General features: G+C 48.3%; 1 long non-coding RNA gene across 1 annotated transcript in view; it reads left to right on the top strand.

Annotated features, from left to right (window-relative positions):
* Positions 1 to 16,600, top strand: part of LOC138541660 (uncharacterized) — a 672,524-nt gene extending 655,924 nt beyond the window's left edge. Inside the window, exon 3 of the long non-coding RNA XR_011289667.1 lies at positions 16,530 to 16,600. This is a non-coding gene — a long non-coding RNA (uncharacterized lncRNA). The remainder of the gene's footprint in view (positions 1 to 16,529) is intronic.
* Positions 16,601 to 23,073: the final 6,473 nt, after the last annotated feature.

Raw genomic sequence — 23,073 nt, 5'->3', positions numbered from 1 at the left:
GCTAGATACCTCCCCTAGTTGTCTTTCTGCGTCTCCGCGATGACCAAGTCTAACCCATTCTTCAGAGCAATCAGAACTCCCCCTTTTTTGCTTGCTTGTGTAGCTTGAACCATTCTTGAATACCCACAGAATTTTATCCTCTGCATGTCTTTAGAGTGAACATGGGTCTCTTGTAGCGTTACTATATGAGGCTGTTCTCTCCTCAGAAACCTCTCCACCTTTTTCCTTTTGATTTGGGAGTTAAGCCCGTTTACGTTTAAAGAGAGCAGCTTCAGGGAATCCACGCTAGACATTCAGATGGATTAAAATGATCTTTTTAGCCTCACTGTGAGGCAACCCCCCTGTCTCCGGAAGCCTGGGAATTTGCCGCTTCTGGTCGGACACGCTACTGAATACCCCCTGGTTTGGGGCTCTTCGAACCTCCCATCCCCTCTTTCCCCCCCTTCCCAACCACTCTCCCCCCGGGCGAATCTGACTGGTACAAGACCCCCCTCGTAACCTAAGACGAGAGCCGGACCGTATAAGTAACCCAGAACCTCCCCACGCAGGATTTCCCAATCCCATTCTAAGACACCAACCCACCCCCCCCCTCCCTGCCACTTAATGCAAACTCGACTAAACCACTCAAACTATAACACACAACATCTTTGGCGAGTGCCCTCCCCGGACTCAACCGTAGACCACCATGACATCTCGCATAGTCAAGTTGCAATGAAGGCGCCCCCAGCCACCTCGGCGGGTCCCTCAACTGTATTGTTAACAATTTTCCTGAGTGTAGAATTTCTTTGGCTCTTCCTCGCCCTCTTAGACCTGACCGAAGACCATTCCCAAGGTTTGCGCACACTCAGGTGAGCCTCCAGCCTCTCAGGTGGAACTGATGGTTGCTCTTCCAAGCCCAACAGGGCCAGCCCTTGATCGCAGGCTGTAATCATATGATGGGAGCCCTGCCAGGTGAAAGTCAGTCCAAACGGATGGGACCATCTGTAGCGGACTTGGTGTGAGCGTAAATAGTTCAAGACCGGGCCCATTCGCCGCCTTTTAATTAGTTATTTGTGCTAAATCTCGATACAGGAACATTTCATGGCCGTTGTAGGCGATGCGGACGGCCTTTCTCACCTTTTCCAGGACTTTTTCTTTCATAGCTTAATTATGAAAGGCCACCAGAACATCTCTCGGCTTCGCCCCTGGTTCCAATCTGCACGGGCCCACCCTGTGAATTCTGTCAAATTGCAACTCCAGTTCAGCATCAGACTCTAGGAGGTCTGTAAAAATTGATCTAAGGGTTGGAGTTAGCTCCTGGTCCGGAACGTCCTCTGGCAGAGATTTGACTGTGATACTCACTCTCCGCGACCTATTTTCCAAGTCTTCAACTTGTAACTCGAGACTCTGTGTGGCGGCGGCCAGCGTTTCCAAGAGATTGTCGACTTTCCTTGCATCTTCTGTGAGTTCTTGGATAGCCTTCTCATTAGTGTCAAGACTCTCCTCCACTTTGTTTATATCCCGTTTAATATCTCTTAGACCTTCCACCAGATCTTCTCGTAGCTTGTCCATCTGCCCCGCAGCCGTGATCTTGTCGACCAACACACCCATAAATTGGGTGAGCATAGCTTTGGACACAGGCCTGTCCTGCTCCCCCTGGCCGGAGGAAACGGGATGCTCATGGGACCATTCCCCAATCTCTTGGGCCTCAGTTGTCTCAAGATCTTTCGGCCACATCTTCGAAAGGGGGCCACCCATTCCTCCTATAGGTCCCTTCAAGGGGGCCGGCACGTCTTTTCCTCTGTTTCTTTACACCCCCAGCTACCTCGTTCTATGTGCAGCGCGGCCATCTTGGAATCTCCTGAAACACAATTTCTTGATGTATGAACGCCTAACATGCGCAATAAAATAAATTTAAAAAATGTAAATTCTCTTCATAACCAATATAAAAGATTTGCAAACTGTTTAGTCTTCAAGTTTTTAAAATGATCTTCCATGTTCCTGCTGTCACATACAGGAGCTCAGTTCTTCATGGAGTAACTTAAAATTCATGCTTAAGATCCATGCATAAACATGTTATGCATACATTTTACGTTACTCACATTTTTATTTATTCGTATGTTGAAGAGGGGGCACGGAACAAAATAACAGTTTCCGCCTCCCTCATCCTCCCCTCCATACAAATTTGACAGCATTACACTAGCATTGCATTCAATGCTGAGGTAACTGCTGCGGGTTTCTTTGAAATCTGCCCGCTTTTTACACCATTAAAAAGAACGCAGAATCCGTAGAAATCCATTACCAACTTAGCATCCCATGGGTAAATGGCATGCAGTGTTTACTGAACTTGCGCTCTGAGATGCGCCGCAAGCAAGGTGTAAAGGGCTATTTCAACACCATTTTAAACGTCCCTTTGCTCTTTGAAGTGACAAAAATTGCATGGCGGGGCCTTGTTTGCACATAAGTGCAAATGTATGTGGACCCCTCCATGCAATTTACAGGGAGTCCCACAATACTTAGTGTGTTTTCCTATTCCGAACAGAGCAACAAGTACTGAACAGGAACCTTGTTAGTTTGGGCTATTAGGTGGCGCTGAAAGCGATACCTTTAGGCCAAAACTATTGTCATTAATAAGAGCTTCAAATATGGGCTTTATGTGAGGGTCTGTAATGCGTTTCCAATGGAGAAGACATGTGAAGAGGGAAACACAGTTGTAATACCTCCCATTCCCTGCCCCTAGCCAATGTAATCCCGATGGCTAATCCCACCCATTCCAACTCTTTTGGATGACTGTCTCTAAGGAAGCTGTCTGGAAACAAGCCAAAACTAGCAGCCATCTTTGAATGGGAAAAATGCCATGCATCTCATGTGTATAATCTTTTTTAAAATAGCTAAAGTAATTAATAATTGATATTCACTTTTATGTTATTCTGTGTGCTTTTTTTACCTTGAATTAATTGTGTTATTTTCATTTTATTATATAAATAATCACGTTCACCATGTTTTTATTGCAATTATATTTTTATTTAAATATAAGTCAAGCAAACAAAAAGCAAACACACACGCAGAAAGAAAGGGACGAGGAAGGACACCAAATACACCGAAAGAACTTTGCTACAACGAACATACCCATCATTGTAATTTAAGGCTGTGAGGTAAGCTATACTGAGGACAATAGGCCGCCCTTTAACGCTGATCCAACATCTCGTGTGTGGTATCGAAACGCGGGGATCATTTTATCTTTCCGTTGGAAAAAACACAAATCTGTGTGTTTCATTGTAATTCCCTCAAAATGTGCTTTGCATTAACCTAGGACACACAGGGAAACTCTTATCGAAGTCCCATAGGTCTCTCCTCATTGGTACAGGAAATGAGGATAAATTCATTCTTTGAAAAAAATATTTCTTTGCTGGCCACTTCCATTTAATAAGAGTGTCGTGGGGATGTGTTGTATGGTTACAGCGTTAGCACATTGTTAATTTCTGAGATTCAAGGGGTTATATTTCTGCTTCTCTCCCCCAGAGGATTTGACCCTAGAGCGCCATCGTCTTTCTCGAGCTTGTTGGTTCCCGCTTCTTGCCGTTAGTAGAGAGCTGCCCTTGGTTTAGAATAGTCTTCTGGTTTACCTCCGCCCAATGGGTCGGCTCTTAAATCACTTGTGTATTTTTAAAACACGGACGTTGTCGGCTTTAACCTTAATTGACCTACCTGTTTTACCTTAACTGTTGTAACAGCTGATCGTTCTCCATTTTCAGGATTCGGTTCGGCGTGATGTTTGCACCAAAAGGTTATGTTTCTTGTACATACTAATATTTCTACTACAGTTTAATGGGATGCAACCTGCCTTTTTATTGGATACCGACTACTCACCTGAGAAACCCTTTCACTTTGAGTATTTCGTAGCAGCATACATGCACCATTCCGTTCATGCCATCATAGTCCACTTCTGAATTTGTTTTTGTATTCTGGGATTTGTAGTTTGGGATTTCTTTTATTATTGCAGAACTGAAGGTGCTGAAATGAATGCATATGGAATATGTGTAGTGGCCTCATGCAGTAAAATCCAAGTGAAAGAAAAGCAAGCGCCCTTTGCTGTCATTACCTCTGTTATATAGTAGAAAAATCAACCAAATGACCCCTACTGTAATCGCAATAAGCCGGCTCAGTCGATTAAAACATTGATCATGTTTTGCGACTTTTAAATGTATTGCTTTGTACTAGAGCGATTACATTTCTGCATAACCTATGCTGTTGTTTACCTGACTCTACACCCAGAGTGTTGATTTAATTTGTGTTTGTCTTTACAAAAGCAAAAGCTGATGAAGCGTAACAACCTCTTTCCAGCAATGCGTTTTATTAGCCTAATGCGAGGAGAGCACTCGTTTTAAAGCCAGTATTGTCAAGGCACCCTTCTAAAGCCCGTACGAGCCAAATCTTTGCCAATGCTTGTTTTTAACAGGGCTTCTGTTTAAGGACATAGATAATGCTTATAAAATCAAGTGCTTTAGTTACTTAATTGAGACATTTGTACTATGCCAGGAGCTGGTTTATAGCTGGAATTAACCCATTACGGAAGACTTAGAAATAACCATAGCGTCCCCCTAAGCAAACATTTTTGGCCTTGCCCCCCCCTGAGCAAAATTTGGGCAGGCTGGGCCCCCCAAAAATGCCAAGTGGACAGTATGTATTGCGCGCCTGTCACTGCACCCTACTCCCAGTATAGTCCCTGGGCTCCCCCACCTGCTCCTATCACAGTCGATGGGCTCCCTCATCCCACTCCTACCCAGTCCCTGGGCCAGTGGTGGCTGGAGATTTTTTTTAAGTGGAGGGGCGTAACTATTGCCCCCAAAAATGCCATAGCGACCGAGCGCAGTGAGGGAGCCCGAACCAATCAAGGGGGTTTCGGGGCGTTTCCCACCCATGAATTTCTTTTTAAATAATGGGTTACAATGTTGCATTGTAGAGCATGCTTTTAAAAGAAATGGGTAAATAGCCAAACCGTTTGCAATTGGTGCTGGGGGGACTGGATCTAACACAGTCAACATGATTATGTGTGTATGCAATGAGCTGGGGTGCCAAGGGGGAAAGCATGGTATTTTTGACTGGACATCTATGACAGAAATCCAGTACAAATGTACCATCCCTGTCCCCTGGGCTCCACAGCGCCTCAGAAGGAGAGCTGATTTTGGCAGTTGGATAGGGGGATTGTGCAACAAAGGCATTTAGGTATTTTTAAAATGCCTTTGGTGTACAACCCTCCTTCCCCCCCCTCTACCCCTTCCATCCACACTACACACACACACACACACACACACACACACACACTCTCTCTCTCTCACTCTCTCTCTCTCTCTCTCTCTCTCTCTCTCTCTCTCTCTCTCTCTCTCTGTGAGCATGTGCGGCTGGGGCACTGAACTGTCAAAGGGAAATCCACAGAGCTAGCTCAGAGAGCCCATGGGATATGTTGACTAGCGTGGCCATGGACGATCAATGGGTGGGTTCATTTATTGTGAGAGGTTTCATCTAAAGTATGATGCCAGCTTCTATCTCTGTAAAATAAATGTATTGTTTAATCCATTGCAGATCCTTTCACCTTGCCAAGAAACTTTGTACTGCGTAACAACCGCAACACTTTAATCCCAAGCATTGCTTCCTCTTTTCAGGGGCACCTTCTCCACTTCAGACTATGCGAATTAACTATCTTGATCAGAAAATAGTCTTTCTCGGTATACATCTTGTTTGTTGTCTTTGAAGGGCCCCCACCATTCATTTAAAAAGGGAGGGGGAGGAGAGGCAAATGACTTTTTAAACGTGTTTCTCTCCTTGCTGCAATTAAACAAGCTGGGGCTGTGATTAGTTCGCCACAGGGGGGCAAGAAAAAGACACCCTTGAATTCAGATGGGGGGACGGAGTTTATTGGGGAAACCTTCTTATCGCCTTGCACTGCAAACCATGGGAACTGCAGTCACGTACAGTTTCACCATACAAGGCCGAAGTCACCTCTATTTTCATCGTCTTTCTTTTAGGTGTTTATAGGTGTGTTTTGGTTATTTGCCCACCCAGTGACAGCCCATGCTAATCCCTTCGGCCAATCGCAACCAGTCCATGCCACTCCATTCCCAAAACACATCTTCATGGGACCTCTGTGAGCTCACTTTAGTCATGCCTCGAATGCCTGCCAGTGTTTTTTCAAAGCAGTCTTCTCAGAGTTAATGACTCAATTGGAGCTGTAAACTTACTACTGGTGTAAAATAATTATTAGCCAGGTCTGCCTCAGTCACTGGATTGTTTTTAAGTTGCTGCTGATCTTGTCGCCCTCTGTCCCCTCTGCATGAAAGGGATTCTCAGATTGAAGCTCATCCGCCGCCCAATAAGGACCATGCAGCAGCTTCAAAAGGAAAAGATACTACTGTTGGAACAAGGTCAGTCATCTGACCATGTCAAGATGGGATGGTGACCCCTCTCAGCTTGTGGTGGGAGATCTACAACAGCAAAAAACAGAGCCAGCCCTACTCAAAAGGGGGAAGAGGTGCCCTTCCAACCCCAGTCACTTGTAGTTCCAGTTTGCTTGCATACCATGCCACTGACAACCACACAATACCTTTCTCACATGATGATGGCCAGTCTTTCTCTAGCCCAAGTAAAACTACATCTCCCAGCAACCCTTGCATGAAGCATCCCCTCCACCAGCCGAACTGAAAATTCCCTGCGAGAGCCTGAAAATAACTTCCAGCAATATTTGGAGGAGGGATTGCGCCGCTACCTGGGGTACAGTAATATGCAGCATGGTGAAGAAGAGGTGTTCCGCGAACCAGAAGCAGCAGAGGACTGCACACACAAAGAAACGCTCCAGGGACATTGTGCTTACCTGGGAGAGAGCCGCAAACCTCTGTGAAGTAAGCGAAAAACATGCTGACAAGGCCCTCACAAGAACTGGAACATTAACAGCATAACTCACCACTGTGGGCCGCCATATCAGAAACACGGCAGACCCCACACGAGAAAGGGATCGGGCTTAGAACCTCTTTTGTATCATGTGTTGTTTGTACCACCTCCTGGGCAGGAGGAATAGGGAAAGATTGGCCCTGGAAACCAGTGGGGATGGATGACCAATGGGAAGGAGGGAACTATAAGGAAGAGCTGGGAGACAGGAAGTTGTGGGTTGTTCAGGTAAGATCAGAGGTGGACCAAGAGACCAGATGGATGAAAAACTGTGCAAATGAGCGTGGCAGAGGATTATGTAGACAGTGTGCAAGATGAGGTATTGGTTGGTGAGAGGAGGTGGTTAAGTGAATGTGCTTGTGTATAAGTGGAGTGGTAGGAGAGATTAGCAAGTGAATGAGATGAGTGAGGAAGTCAAGGGAGAGTCAATGTAAGAGAAAGTATAGTGGTGTGAAGAGCGGAGAGTAATGGTGTGGGGCAGGGAGAGGAGTGTGAAGAGGGTAATAGTGGTAGCAAGAGAAGAATAGCAATAGTGTGGAGAGTAGTGGTGATGAGTAAGATCAGAGAGTGAATGGAGGTAGTAAGGGAGAAGACGGTGAGGGAGAACCATTGGAGCGACAGCAGAGAGAGTGTTAGCGGAGGGAGACAGGAGATAGTGTATGGAATAGGTGAAGCAAGAGTAGAAGGAGAAGAGGGCAAGTGATAGAGATATAAGGTAAGGCAAAACAGGGCATGGAAGGAACAGCGAGGGTACAAACCTGGGTGTCTGAAAGGCACAAATCATTCTTGTGGAGAAAACCATTGGATAGGAACCTGTAGAGTGTTCCTTGAGGAGTTTAAATAGAAAAGGCTTTCACCTGTAGGCCATCAGCAGCAGCCAGATAGTTTTTTTTTTTAGAAAGCAGGAGTTACCAATCTCTAGTACTAGTCTAGGTTTGATGGCTGGCTGGGTACGGATTGGACCGCTCCTTCCTAAGTTAGAGAGAGAGGGGCGGCCATTAGGCCCACTGCTGTAACAAAAATAAAAGCCATTGAACTGTCTCAGGGAGTTGGTGTATTATTGAGACCATCTGTGACACTGTGCACCTAGGGCCCGATTTCATGGAATTGTTTTGCACGGTTCAAAATGACTTTGCACTGCTGAAAAGTGACTTTGCACTGCCAACACAAACCCTGATTTTTGCAGTGCAAAGTTAACTTTGTACTAAAAAATGACTTTGCACTACAAAAATACAATTTGCACAGTTCTATGGATCAGAGTTTGTGTCAGCAGTGCAAAGTCACTTTTCAGCAGTGCAAAGTCACTTTGAACCGTGCAAAAAATTCCCTAAATCGTGCCCGTAGTGTCGAAGTACTATACAGTTTGGACATAATTTAGTCCTCGTCATATTGGATGAACAATTGGATATTGTACAAATAAGCTAGAGCTGTATTCATGATCGACAGGTATCTGGGCTGGGAGGATAGCTCAGGGGCATTGTGCTTGTCTTGGAAGCAGAGGCGTAGAAAGGCCCTGAGGGATCTAGGCACTAGTTACAGACAGTGCATGGTACAGTGGCAAAGTGCAAGAGTAAACATATGGTTACAGACATAAAAAGGTGTGTGTATACAGACTGGCAAAGCCACACCTCATGTTACAGGGGGCTACATCAAGCAGCATATGAGTCAAATAGGTTACAATTACACAGACTGGCATAGCCACGTCTCATGGAGTGAGGGGCAACATCAAACGGGCAGCCACGCAGTAAGGACTCCGCAAGTAAGTGAAAATAAGCAGTGAGCATAGAGGGGAGGTCTCACCCGCCTGAAGGGCACTCGAAAGCACAGACACGAAAAAGGCTGCACAGATGTACTGTTGTGCTTTTTTCTTCAGGGATCACATGAGGCATACATTCTAACAACCCAACTCTAAAGTGGCTTTAGGGCAACTGCATCATAGGGCTCAGTTTAGTTAAGCTCCATATATGGGAGCGCTACCATTTGACGGTACATTCTCTGTGCCAAGGGCACAGTATGCTACAACACCAAGTATTTTGTATTTGTATTTTCTTGGCATCTGGGTGCATATCTTAGATAGGTTACAGATACATAAATACAGCATATGGTACAGCAAGGAACTTGAGACATATATAATATCAATTTACAGAAATGTACAGTGGGGGGAAATACAGGTCAAAAGTATACAAGATTACTTTAGCAGGAAAGTACAGAGATGAGTCAGAATATGGTGGGAAGTAGGGCCGCTGCTTAATTATCGTTGTCCTGAAGCCACAGTTTTGTTTTACATTTGAAGGCATGAGAGGAGGGTTCGGACCTGAGTGTGGAGGGCAATGAGTTTCATAATTTGTTGCTAGCACCGGGAAGCTGCAAGCACCCGCTTTCTGGCGCTTGAACCTGAGGAGGGCGAGACAGTTGGCTTGGGCAGATCGCTGCGGGCGAGTGGATGTGCGGGGTGTAAATCGATTGGAAAGGTATGTTGTAGCCTGGTTGGAGAGACACTTATGAGTGAGTGTCAGGGTTTTTACTGAGAGCCAGCCCAGGTTGCGTCTGCTGTCTAAGATGTGGTTGCTTCTTGGAATATTAAGGGCTGCTCTGGTGGCGTCGTTTTTGGTGACCTGCAGCTTGTTTAGGTTCCGTTGGCTGGTTCCCAGATAAAGAGCATTACAGTAGTTGATCTTGGACATAACAAGAGTTCTGGCTAGGATAATGCAGTTAGCCGTGGAGAGAAAGTGGCGACAAGCAGTAATCAGTTTGCATGTGTAGGCGGAGGCAGATGTAACAGAGTTGGTTTGTCTGGAGAGAGACAGGGTGGAATCAAGGTAGATACCGGGGGTTTTGGTGTCATTAGAGACCTTGATGGTGTTGCCGTCAATGATGAAAGACTTGAAGGCCGGATCAAGTTTGCTGAGGTGATATTGTGAGCCAAGGATGAGGAGCTCAGTCTTATCATCATTGAGGCATAGCTCATGTTGAGCCATCCAGGCCTGTATGACCAGGTAAATGTCATTCAATGATTTGGTGTCTGCCAAATAGTCTCCTGTGATAGGAGACTATCCCAAGGACAGTATCCCAAGGACAGTAGCTCTCCCTCTTCATGTCACTTTATTGCGGCTGGGTGGCATTTCATCCTCCCTATTACTGCTGGAGCATATCTTCAGTTGTACTGAGCACAATACATGGTCCCGCCTGCAATAGGCCTCACGCCAATGGTAATCATCCCAATAAATCACTCTACTTACTCATACATCACGTCCCCTTTCTGCTGTATAGTTGGTTTGTGTGGCCCATTAGACAGGACCAGAGTATTGCACAGCAATTGCATTTTTAAATAAAGCAGAAAGCTGGGTTGCTACACTTGGCTATGCCACTTGGTCTGCCTGCACAGAGCTGGGCGCGTAGCGAATGCAATTCATGCTTTTTTCAATTTTGTACTCCACTCCACTCCTTGTGTCACATTCGTGAGTGCCCTTTTTCTGATCCTATGCCATCAGTTTTCTATGAATGCAGTGAGCAGTGGTTCTGTCGGTTTCCATTAAGGTAATTATTATTTCTCGTGTGTATAAATGAATGCACCTCAGCAAAACGTATTTTCGAGGGGATTGGGTCCTCCGATGTATTCCATATCTATGACCGTAATCACCACAGCTGTACTGCTTCAGAACATTTTCTGCGTCGATGCGCCGTCCCCGAGGACCTCCTCCGATGGCCAACGTCACCCGATGTGATAAGTAGGACGCATGATGCCCGTAGCCTCAGTTCCGTTTTTTCCGCGAATGTGTTCGCTTCGTGAATCTCGGTACGCCTCGACTCTTTGGAGTTTGTTGTATTCTTCTTGGTTCTTTGAACCTATTCGGTTTTTGTGAAAACCTGTTTGTGACGATGCCTACCTCGTCTTCAATCCCGCATCCTGGCTTCAAGAAATGCGGGGACTGTGGGTCCACGATGTCGGTAACGGACTCGCACAACGCCTGCTTCTGGTGCCTCGGGGAGGCCCACGACACGGACGACTGTGTCGACTGCCAGTCGCTCATGGCCAAGGCCTTGCGGGAGCGCAAGAAGAAGTTGTCAGTAGGTAGGGTGTCTAAGCCCAGGAAGTCGAGGTCTGCGGGGCTTTCGACGGATGATTCGCGAGGCGACTCTCCGCGTCATCGTCGGAGGTCCGGTGGGTCTCCTTCCAGGAGTCAGTCTCACCACTCCTCTGCCTCTTCGAGGCATTCCCGGAAGAGCCAGCATCGGTCGCCTTCCCCTTCCTCTTCCGAGGACTCCGCCCGTCGGCGGGTCGCTTATCCCACCATGCAAGCGACACCGGAGGAATGGGCTTCCTTCGGGAAGAAGATGTTGGCGATTCTTGAATCGCAGGGCACCGGTCCATCCGTGCCTCCGAGTGGGGTCGGTCGTGATCGGTCGAGAGACACCGCTCGCACGCCTTCAGGCTCGAGTGGTCGGCACGGTTTGCGGGAGAGGTCCTGCTCGGACAAGGGTAACCATTCTCGCCATGCCCGTTCCAGGTCCTGGTCCTCGACGCGCTCGAGACCGCGTGATCCTGTGCTGTCTTCGAGGAAGACGTTGACGCCTGTGGCGCCGAGGTTGTCGACGACCTCTCCCGAGGCTCCGCCTCCGAGGGGGTCGTCGACGCTGTCGGCGCCTAGGTCGTCGAAGGACACGCTCGGAGCTCTGGCTTCGAGGCCTGTGTCGACGGCGCTGCGGCTGACGGCGACGCCGATTCGCTCGACGAGACGCCGATTCTCTCGACGCCGGCGATGACTCGTTCGGCGCCCTCGACGCCTTTCGAGGCAGTGGTGTCGGAGGGGCCCGTGGCACGGGGGTAGCCCCTAGAAAGGCTCTGGCTAAGGTCAGGCATAGCTTTGGTCCCCAGGTGTCTTCCTCTCACCGCCTGGAGTACATTTCAGAGGGTGATGAGGGCTCTGATGAGGGCTTGGTTCCGGTTACGGTGCCGGATGAGCTTCTCTCGGGCCGTAGCCAATTTTGATGACCTGAGGCAGTCACTGCATGATGCCAGCGACTGGACACCTCCGGAGGTGGAGTTTTGTAGGCCGGAGCCTGGCACTCATGCCGATTCTTCGTGCTGGCGCCTTATGTCTCGGGTCACCGAGTACTTGGGATGGTCGACTCCCCCAGGGGAGTTTGTTCAGGATGATGTCACAGACATCCTCGATCTTGGTCCCCCCACTGACCCGGTACTGCCATTTCACATGGCTCTGCAGAGAAGGGTGGCAGCGGCTTGGACTGCTCCGGAGAGTCTCCCGGCAGTGGGCAAGTCTTTGTCGCGAAAATAACGTCCAGCCAGTAGCGACCCCTGCTACTTGTCCAGACACCCCACTCCGGAGAGTTTGGTGGTGCAGGCGGCTACGGCCCCGACAAAGCAGGCGTCGTATCCTACCATCCCTCCGGATAGGGACGACAAACGTTTTGATGGCTGGGCGAAGAAAGTGTTTTCTTCGGGGGGTATGGCGCTTCAGGCGGCCAGCTCCGTATGTGCCTTCTCTCGTTTCACACACACTCTGTGGAACTGTGTTGCATTAGCGGCTGGACATATTCCCGAAGGGGACGAACGGGATGGTTTCCTTGCTATGGTTCAGGATGGCAAGGATGCCATGTGTGAGGCCGTTCAGTCGGGTTTGGACATGGCAGATTGTGTCAGCTGGTCCATGGCGGCGAGCACCGTAATACGCAGGTTTGCGTGGTTGCGGAAGTCGGGGTTCGCTCCTGATGTGCAGTTCCGGCTCCTCAACGTGCCCTTTGATGGTGAACATCTTTTTGGCAGCAAGGCTGACGAGAGCCTTGACATGTTGCAGACCTCCAAAGCTGCAGCAAAGTCGTTGGGCGCTGCAGTTCGACAACCTCCGCCTTTTTTCGTCCTAGGGGACAACAATGAAGGGGAGGTTCCTTTCGCTATTACTCGTCCTTCAGTAAAGCGAGAGGAGCTGTCAGTCAAAGAGGCCACCGTAAGAGTGCCAGAGGTGGAAAACAGGGGACTCAAGGTGCCAAGGCCGCTCGGGCAGTTGCCTCTTTGCCCTCGGGCAACGCCGCAGCCGCTACCACTCAGTCATGAGGCCAGGTCCCATGGTTTGCCGGTTGGGGGAAGGCTGCGCAGCATCTTGTAGAGTGGCTTGCCATTACTTCAGATGTGTGGGTTCTGGAGATCATAACCCACGGCTACTGTCTTCCCTTTCGGCAGAGGCCTCATGACAATCCATCTGGGAACCTCTCTTTGAAGAGTATGGATCCGCTCCTTGCGCTGGAAATTCAAGCCCTGCTGGAGAAAGGCGCCATAGAACTGGTGCCTGTAGCGGAGAGGAACAAGGGATGGTATTCCCCTTATTTTTTGATTTCGAAAAGAAAGACGGGGGTTTGAGACCCATCATGGACTTGCGCGGTTTGAACAAACTCCTCAGGAAGGACAAGTTCAAGATGGTTACTCTCTCTCAAGTCCTCCAGGCCCTTCAACTTCAGGATTGGTTGGTGTCTCTCGACCTCAAGGACGCTTACTTTCATGTGCCGATCCAAACCAAGCACAAGAAGTACCTGAGGTTCGCGGTTGGCGACTCACACTTTCAGTTTCGGGTCCTGCCGTTTGGATTGACCTCCACCCCGAGGGTTTTCACCAAGCTCATGGTGGTGGTGGCAGCGCATCTCAGGAAAGGGGGGATTCACGTCTACCCCCACCTGGACGATTGGTTGATCAGGGGGAGCTCTCCCGGGCAAGTCTGGATCATCTGTCCGTCACCTGCCACTCCCTTCACAAGCTGGGCTTCTCCCTCTATTTAAAGAAGTCCCATTTGACGCCAACACAGCGGCTCCAGTACATCGGAGCAGTGCTCGACACATCGCTGGGGCAGTGTTTTCCTCCCCAGGTGAGGGCTCTTCACATTCAGCAGATGGTGCACAAGTTTAAACTTGCCCAGACTCTCCCAGCGTCCGAGTTCTTGAGACTGCTCGGCCTCATTACATCCTGCATTCTTCTGGTGCCAGAGGCCAGGTTGCGGATGAGATCTTTGCAATGGGCACTCAAGCTCCAATGGTCTCAGTCCTCCAGCAGGATGTCAGACCCTGTTCAGGTGCCGCCCTCGGTCCCCCAGGACCTTCTGTGGTGGGCCGTCGAAGGCAATCTGATGAAGGGGGCCCCATTTTGGCTGCCCTGGCCGGAGGTGACGATTGTGATTGACGCATCCCTCACAGGATGGGGAGCTCATGCCAACGAGTTGACAGTCAGCGGTCGTTGGTCTCCGTCGGAGTCCAGAGTCCGAATCAATCTGTTGGAGCTGAGAGCCGTCAGGCTAGCCCTGAAGGCTTTTCTGCTGACTGTGCTAGGAAAGAGTGTGCTGATTCTAACGGACAACACGGTGACCATGCACTACCTCAACCAAAAGGAGGGGGGGGGGGCAGGGTCACTTCCTCTGTGCAGGGAGGCGATGCAGCTCGAGTTCTGGGCCATCCACCAGGAAGTTTCGATCTCGGCTGTTCATCTGGCCGGAGACGACAACGAGACGGCGGACGCTCTGAGCAGGCAGAGCACGATCTCTCACAAGTGGGAGCTGGCTCAGGAGATTCTCTTGGAGATCTTCACCCTTTGGGGGACCCCTCAAGTTGATCTCTTCGCCTCCAGTGTCAACCAGAAGTGGGAAAGGTTCCGCTCGCGGGAATTTCCTCCAAAAGGAGCCTTAGGAGACGCGTTCGTGGTGGAGTGGTCATTCCCACTGCTGTACGCGTTCCAGTCCCCGTCTTCCCGCAAGTACTGCGGAGGTTACGGAGGTTCGGTTCCCGGATGATTCTCATTGCTCCGGCGTGGGCCCGGAGGACGTGGTACCCAGACCTTCTCGATTTGTCCATCTGCCCTCCACGTCGTCTTCCCTACCGAGACGATCTGCTCTCACGGGAGGGCGGTCAGGTTCTCAATCCAGAGGTCAGATCCCTCAACCTTCACGCTTGGCTTCTGAAAGGTTGAGGTATAAGGATTGGGACCTCCCTGAAGACGTGTTGGAGGTGTTTCTCTCAGCCAGACGGCCAGCAACAAAGTCTCTGTACCGTTAACATTGGCGTAAATTCTGCGACTGGTGCAGAGTTAAGAATGTGGATCCTTTTGAATGTGACATTCCCATGGTTCTGTCTTTTTTGCTTTCTTTGGCCCACAGGGGAATGCAAATTGGGACCATTAAAGGTTACCTGGCGGCGCTGTCCATATTTAAGCGCTCGTCCGAAGAATGTTCCTATTTTAAGATTCCTTTAATTTCTCAGTTTTTGAAAGGGCTCACTAATGTGTTCCCTCCATCACCTTTTCTGGTGCCAGGTTGGGATTTGAATCTTGTTCTTATGTTTCTTATGGGTGCTCCATTTGAGCCTTTGCATTCTTGCCCTTTGAGACTGTTAACTCTGAAAACTGTGTTTTTGGTTGCGGTTACTTCCGCTCGCAGAGTGAGTGAGTTACAGGCACTTTCAGTTAAGCCACCCGTCACTGTGTTTCATAAGGACAGGGTTGTCCTTCAAGTTCGTCCTTCCTTTCTTCCGAAGGTGGTTTCGGAATGAGCCAGAAGGTGGTTCTTCCGGCGTTCTATCCTCCTCCACATCCTGGTAAGGAAGAGGAGAGGCTCCATAGGCTTGATCCTAGGAGAGCGTTGAGCTTTTATATTTCGCGCATGTCCCGGGTCAGAGTGGACGATCAACTTTTCATTGGTTACGCTGGAAAGCGTTTGGGACAAGCTGTGACGAAACAGACTTTGTCTCGTATTAATTTAGCTATCTCCGAGTGTTACCGATTGGTGGGCAACGACCCTCCGGCTGGCTTGCGGGCCCATTCTACCAGGGGAGTGGCTGCGTCTACTGCCCCGCAGAGGGGTGTTCCTATTCATCACATCTGTGATGCAGCCAACTGGGCTTCGGTACATACATTTGTACGTCACTACTCCCTCGATTCCATCCGAGGGCAGGATCTGGCCTTTGGCAAGGCAGTCCTTTATTCCGCAATTTGATTGGGCATGCTAAATTTGTGTTCTAAATTCTTTTCCCACCTCCTTGCTTGGCACTGCTTTGGGAGTCTGTTATAGATATGGAATACGTCGGAGGACCCAATCCCCTCGAAGAACAAGTTACTCTCTTACCTGGTAACGTTCTTTCGATGGGATGGTCCGACGACGTATTCCATATCGCTCCATCCCTACCTTCCCCGCTGCAGAATTTCTTATGCGACAGCAGCTTGCGTTCCGCAAGGCCTTCTGTGTCTGACTGGCAGAAAACTGGTGTCACACGTTCTGGGGGAAAAAACTACAACTGAGGCTACGGGCGTCCTGCATCCTACTTATCACATCGGGTGATGTCGGCCGTCGGAGGAGGTCCTTGGGGACGGCTCATCGACGCAGGACGCAGACGCCGATAATTTTCCGAAGCAGCTCAGCTGTGGTCGTCGGACCATCCCATCGAAAGAACGTTACCAGGTAAGAGAGTAACTTGTTCTTTGATAGCTTGTTAGTACTTTTCATACATGTTTAACAGACATTTATCATGTAATTAAAGTATTATTTTACTGTTCATTAAATAATTTGTTTGAATGTGTATTAGCCCAATTGCATTGTTTGAAATCTTAACAATTTTAGCAACACAATTCAGGAATATTTTCAAGGAATTCCCATATTTTAACTACATACAGTCCAAGGCTTTGGATGATGTGAGTATTTTTCAATTTGTTATTGAAGTAACTTAATATGGTGTCATTTGTGCGTTGCTGTACATTTCTACCACGTTTTTAAACTCATTTTTGCAATAGTTCTCTGTTCTTTCCAGGTAGTAAAAGCGAACTACAGTATAATCTAAAGATATAGTTTAACTGCAAGGCCAGCAGTTTTGAACTACATTACGGTAATCATGCCCAACAAAATATTGTTGGTCAGGACCTGATAATGTAACTGTTTTTTGGGGGCAGAAAGGTTAGGAAGTATGAAAGATATAATACATTGGAGAAGGGTCATTAACACTGCGATCTGAATATTCGGATGGCTTTAATAATCAATAACGATCTCCAAGTGCAACTAAGAGTTCACACATACAAGTATTGACAGTAAACGAGGGAATCCTGAAAAGCAATAATTCTATGTCAAGACTGGAGGCGAGCATTATGCTTCAACTTCTTTTATTACTCTTCACAGCCGTTTCAACAACACAACATAAGAAAACTGAAAAGGTGTCTTTCTCATCTCCTTTTCTTATCTTTCCAAAACTACAAATCCCACTGTCCTGGTAGTCCATTCAGCATCAACCCAGTCTATGAACCACTTCCTGTTCCTGGGCTGCTCCTCTTCTCTTGCTGCTCTTCAAGTAGATAAGTACCCTTCACTCCTATGCTTACATACATAGCTATTTATATCTTGTTGAATGTCTGAAGTCATTAAGAACAGTATTATGATCATAGATTGACTCTATGATAGCAGTGTAGCTGCGTAGAAATAGATAAATTAGGAAGGCAAGCGCAGATTAGTAACCGCAAAGCAAATAGCGCAGAGCATTGCAGCGCGAACGGAACACAGCGCGCAAAAGACGTGTTACCAGAACATCAGTTACGAACAAGTACAGTACCACGCGAGAGGGAGGCAAGCCCTGTGTTGCATTCACAGCACGCCCGGGGGCTTGTCCTCCCTCGCAGCCCGCAGGAGCCCCCCAGCCCCCAACCTGGCGTGGGCGGGCCCTAGCGAGCATGAGGTAGCAGCCTCCTCCATCAGAGAGGAGGAGCCAAAAGCTGTGTTGCACTTGAGTCAACAGATGGAGCGGAAAGTTTCCACCAGCAGCATCGGAAGAGCCGGGTCCGGCGGTGATCCTTGCCGCATTTACATTCGAATTTGGAACGTTCTCAAGCTCCGCTCCGGATTGCCTCATAAAAGCTGAAGAAGTCACAAAATACGAAAAAGCACGGAGATACACGCAAGAGACACACATTCAGTGCCCTCAGGTCACTACACCAGCAAGGACGGCTGAGAACAGTGCAATTGAGCACTCAATATCCCAGGTGCTAGCCACAGCTATATGATGAAAAAGAAGGGGAAAGATCAGTACCAGGAGTGCTAGACCTGGGAGATTATTCTCCTATTACCCCAAGACAACAGTACCAACGCAGCAGTGGGCGTGCATAAGACACTACAAAGGTACCAGGCACACAGCACTCTGACATGTCTGAATTCGAATGGAGCGAGGAGGAACAATCCCTGGATCTCGGGTATGCAGAAACGAAAGAGTGACTGGATTATCCGCATTGGCCGAAACAGATTTACGTTAAAAAAGTTCAAAGTTCAAAAGCCAAGCTGATTTAGAAAATGTTTTAATACATAGGTTGTTCTGCCGACACGTGTTTCGAGATGCGTCTTGTTCACAGCAATGAGCGTGACACGTGTTTCGACATGCGTCTTGTTCACGGCTGACGAAGTCACACATATTTACATAAGATAAATTAATTAAGAAGGAAAATCATGAAACATATGCACAATTAGCATTGGGTGACAGTGATCATGAATGCGGTAGCATATTAATGAACAAATAACATAGAAACAATAGAAATACCAATTAAAAATAAGAATAACACAATGTACATACCACATATGTAGTTGTGACACAAGAAGAACGGGGCATCGGGGGTTGCCGGAAACATGAAACTAGAAACGGAGGAGTCCGTTGCTGCATATTTGCAATGGCAGACGTATTATGCTTCAACTGTGACAATGATGGGTGTGCAGAATGGTACCCCCCACAGAGGTGTGGTCCAAAGGAAAATATATTGATGAATGGTCTATCTAATGATATGGTAAATTATATGGTGTACCAAAAGCGTGGTGAGCCTCAAAACATGTGATCCAAAGGTCAATCCAGAAAGTTACTTGCAGATATGAGAAACCAGTGCGCCCGCAGTAGTCTTAAATTTTGACCTCCAATTTAGGGATGCCCTGTCCGTGTTGAGGGAATTCAAATGTGAGGAGGATATACAGAGTCCCCATTAAATTGGGATTGAAAATTAATGAGCCGCTCACCAATGAGCGTCCCAAAATGCTGGTTAAGACCCGGATTGATCCTCAGAAAATGGATTGGAAATGAAGATCTACAGAATTAAAAAATAAAGAAATAAAAAATGCCATATGTTAAAGTTCGAGATCAGGTGCAACCTTTAAGAAAGCCCAATCTGGATTTAGAGAAAGTCTCACCTGTGCTGTGCTTATCAGCACATGGCGTTTAAATCTATATGCAAGGCTCACAAGCATGCATAGGATATTAAAAGGTATACATGTAGCTCATCCTGGTTGGCCTATGTTAGCACAAAGTACCTGTGCAAATGAATCTGGAGGGAAAACGGAAAGAGAGAGCATTGTAGTAAACTCATAAGTATGAATTTTGATTTAGAGGTAGCGTGGTGCATTCACCCACATTGCGCGGTAATATGAGAATAAACTGACTGGTTTTACTCACCAAGTCTCATGTGTCTCAATACAATGGTGAAAAGGATTTTTTCTCAATGAGGTCTGGTAGCAGCTGCCCGTATTCTGTATGTCCTGCTGGGCTTTATAAACATAAATCCTAAACCAAGTTACAAAGGTGATCATTAGGCAATCTCATAACATACAAAGTAACTGGGCTCAGAAATGAGTCAGGACATCAGTTTGCCATACCTCAAAACTAGATTGCAAGGGTTAAATCCCAGGACAAACGTTCTGATGGCTCTTGCACGCGATGCAGAGTGCGCATGCAAACTTGTAGGAAGTCTTAGTTACTTACCTGTAACTGTATTTCTCCAGCATTGGTATCTTTCATAGATTCACATGCTTGAATATTCCCCGTCGTCAGACTGGGAATCCTCAGTGATAAAAATAATTATTAAATATTTTAATATACATCCCTTCTCCCCTAGAGAATGCATGTTAATACTCCATTGTAGCCTATGAGCCATTCTATTGTGTAGTCCCTCCACCTCACTTTGGTCCTTTATGGCCCCAACCAATGAGGTGACAGGGTTTAAGCTCTGCCCCAGTCAGCCAAACTACAGATTTTTCACGGCAGTCTATCAGACAGAAGGAATCCTCCAGCTCTCTGAGCTTTCGAATTTGTTTCACCTTTTGTGTGTAGTATATATATTTTTGTAATATATTCTACTTGTTTCCCCTCCTTAGTGTCATGATGCCTACCCCCGGAGCACCAGGCCAGGCCCAGCACCCCCGGGAGCAGGCATCACGCCCCCGGGTAAAAGCCCAGCGGCCCATTATAGGGGCTCTTTGGACTCTGTCCTGGCGCCGTTGGCGCCAGGCTCATGTTGGACATCAGTCCTGGCGCCATAGGCGCCAGGCTCATAAGGGGAAGTGTTTGGTGCACTTACCTGAAGCAGACCATGCTGCATGAAGAACCAAGCCAAATGAGGCTTAGGAGGGACTATTTTTCTGAAGGAACTATTTTGTTACTTGGGTGGGGCTGTGGAAGAATACTCACCTGGAACTTCTTCCAAGGCTATTTAAGCCACGCCCGGACAGGCACACGTGCTTCGCGTTGTTCTGCATCCCAGCAGCTGAACGCTCACCGTGTCTGCTCCTGCACCTGGACTCCAGCCACGCCCGCCTCGAACCTGGAACACCTGTAAGGAAAGAAGAGAAGAGAAAGGTGAAAACCAAGAACTTATTCAACCTTCTTACCTGCATCCGGAATCTTCACGCCAGCATTCCTGAAGGAAGACTTCCATTTAAAAGCACCACGTTGCTCGCTGCAGCGCCGCGCTTCACTCACCTGTTCCCGAGACGCCGCCCGGCTCCATCGCGGCTCTCAGCACCGGTCGCCACATCTCTGCACCTAGGGGAGAGAAGAAGAGACAAAAGGTGAGCAAGGGAACACAAGAGGAAAGCCGAATTTTCAGCCATATTACTTACCGGCTTTTCTTGGTGAACCATTCCACATCTCGGGTCGGCGCCGCATCTTTGGCAGGTACCGCACCCCGGCCCCTATGGGGAAAGGACAAAAGACATTACTGGGGAATTATAAAGACATTTAGAGGGGTCGCCCTCATCACTAACTCACCTGATTTTACCACCGGCAATTTAACCCCTCAACGCATCGCCTTTGTTCTGCACCTGAAATAAAGGACAGATCACAGGTTAGGAAAAACAACATAAAAGGAGGCTCACACTTGAACTTTTGCATCTTCATACTTACGGCGTATTGCTCAGAAAAGTCAAGTGGATTGGCCAGCGCCATTCTGAAAACCAGTGAAGTAACTGGACGAACGCGCGCCCCTGCACCAGAAGCAGGATGGAGAGTTCATCCTTCCAAACCATAAAGTGAGCTTAAACCGGGGGTTTTGGAGGAAGTCAGAGAAGAACGAAGGGGGAAAGGGGGGAGCAAGCACACTATTCAGCAGACAGTTAATCCTCTTTCTCATCTGCAGAAGGATATTCCTACGGGCCAAACAAGCAAGATTTGGGGGTCCTGTTCAATCAGTGGTCCGAATTCTGCGCATCACGCTTGAAGAGGCCACAGCAACCCAGACCAGCGCCTCCGTGGGAGCCAGGTGAGCGTTACACTTAGGGGCTTTCTATTTGGGCTCTGGAAAACGTTCTTGGAACTATTTCGTCGAGTGAAAGTTCTCCTCAGAATGGCTGAGCTTCAGTCTGCCAAGAAGCCTTCCCTGTTTAGGGACTGCACGAGGTGCAGGAAGAAACTGATCTACATGAAGGATCCACATGACCACTGTATTTACTGCTTATATCCACATGACATCAACAAATGTGACATTTGCAGGACTTTCTCCACCAAAACCCTGCAAGACAGACACAGCAGACTTCTGTTACACCTAGAAGCCAGAGGTCTGTCCTCTGACGAGGAGTCTGCCAAGACAGCTCCTGTATCGTCTACTAAACCATCTGAGAGACAAACTTCTAAGAGAAGGGCCTCTTCAGTGATAGGAGTTCCTCTTCCTCTCATAAGGCTAAAAGAAAGTGTGAAGCCACTTCTTCTATGCCTTCCTTGGACTCAGGACACCACAAGACTCATCACGCTGTAGAAAAAAACCCACCTCCAATAGGTAAGGAGGTTTTTTAAAAAACAAACGGGGGGGCAGTCTTCCACGGAGAAGCTGTCGACGCGTGGCAGCAAGGTCAGGGACTCACTGATGACCAAGCCGTCGACAAAGCCACCATCAACTACGACAACACTCCAAGCCTCATCGTCCTCGAAGCAGTCGACGAAGGAAGCTCATCACTTGTCGACGAAACTGTGTTTGTGAGCAGATCTTCCATTGGGTCCTCTTCGTTTTGGCGCAAAGGGAACTTTGGATAAGAGGAGGACAAAAACACCCATACCAGGTCGATCTCTGGAGTTCTCACTGACGAAGGATAGGATCCAAGTATCCTGAAACTAAGAAGCCGAATAGGAGGAAACGCTGGAAGGTTTGGCACCGTGAGCCCGCTGTTGTCCCGTGGGACCACTCTGCATCTGGCCGTCCTAGAAGGCCTGCGAAGACGCTTCGACCCATTACAATAGTGAGACCATCTATTCTCGGCACCTTCATCAAAACCTGCAAGTAAGCTTTCTCGGGAGTGTCCCTGGGCCAACCAGTGGGTTGACCAGCTTACCCAGTTGCTTTGCTCTGTCACCGCCGCCGTTTCGAGGAGGCCCTCGAAACTTGGTATACTGCTAGCTCTGTGTCCGTGGCATCCTCACACCGAATTTCGTACACTTGGGATTCCTAGGTCTGAAGTGAGACGAGTGCGCCAGGACTGGTGCATACGCGCTTACCGTGTTGCCGTGTCGTGGCATCGACCTTTGCAGGTGCGCTGCATTTGTGACCCTCTTGCCCCTGAAGCCTGCAGCAGTGAAACTGGATCGATTCGTCCGAGCAGAGAAATAGCCACTGTCCCGTTTGGGAATCATCACCCTTATCTTCGGATTTGAAAGCCGCAGAGACGTCCTTTTTGTCGTGTTCGAACCTGCAAGCGAAGTGGACTGAAGTGGCGAAGTTTGGGTCCGAGTGCACCTGGGACCGGTGAGTACTTCCAACACCAACTGGTGGCCCCCAGGGCCAGGGCCCCTTTTTATGCACGAGTGGCCCCTGAGGGTCCCTCTCCTTTCCACTGCTAGTGCAAACTAGTAACGCCATTGCGCACTCTGGAACTGCCTCTGTCTTCA

This window comes from Ambystoma mexicanum, chromosome 1q (genome assembly GCF_040938575.1).
Source record: "Ambystoma mexicanum isolate Mex_15411 chromosome 1q, UKY_AmexF1_1, whole genome shotgun sequence".
NCBI classification, from domain to species: domain Eukaryota; kingdom Metazoa; phylum Chordata; class Amphibia; order Caudata; family Ambystomatidae; genus Ambystoma; species Ambystoma mexicanum.
The sequence above is the reverse complement of the archived record's forward strand: the minus strand, read 5'-3'. Positions and strand labels throughout refer to the sequence as shown.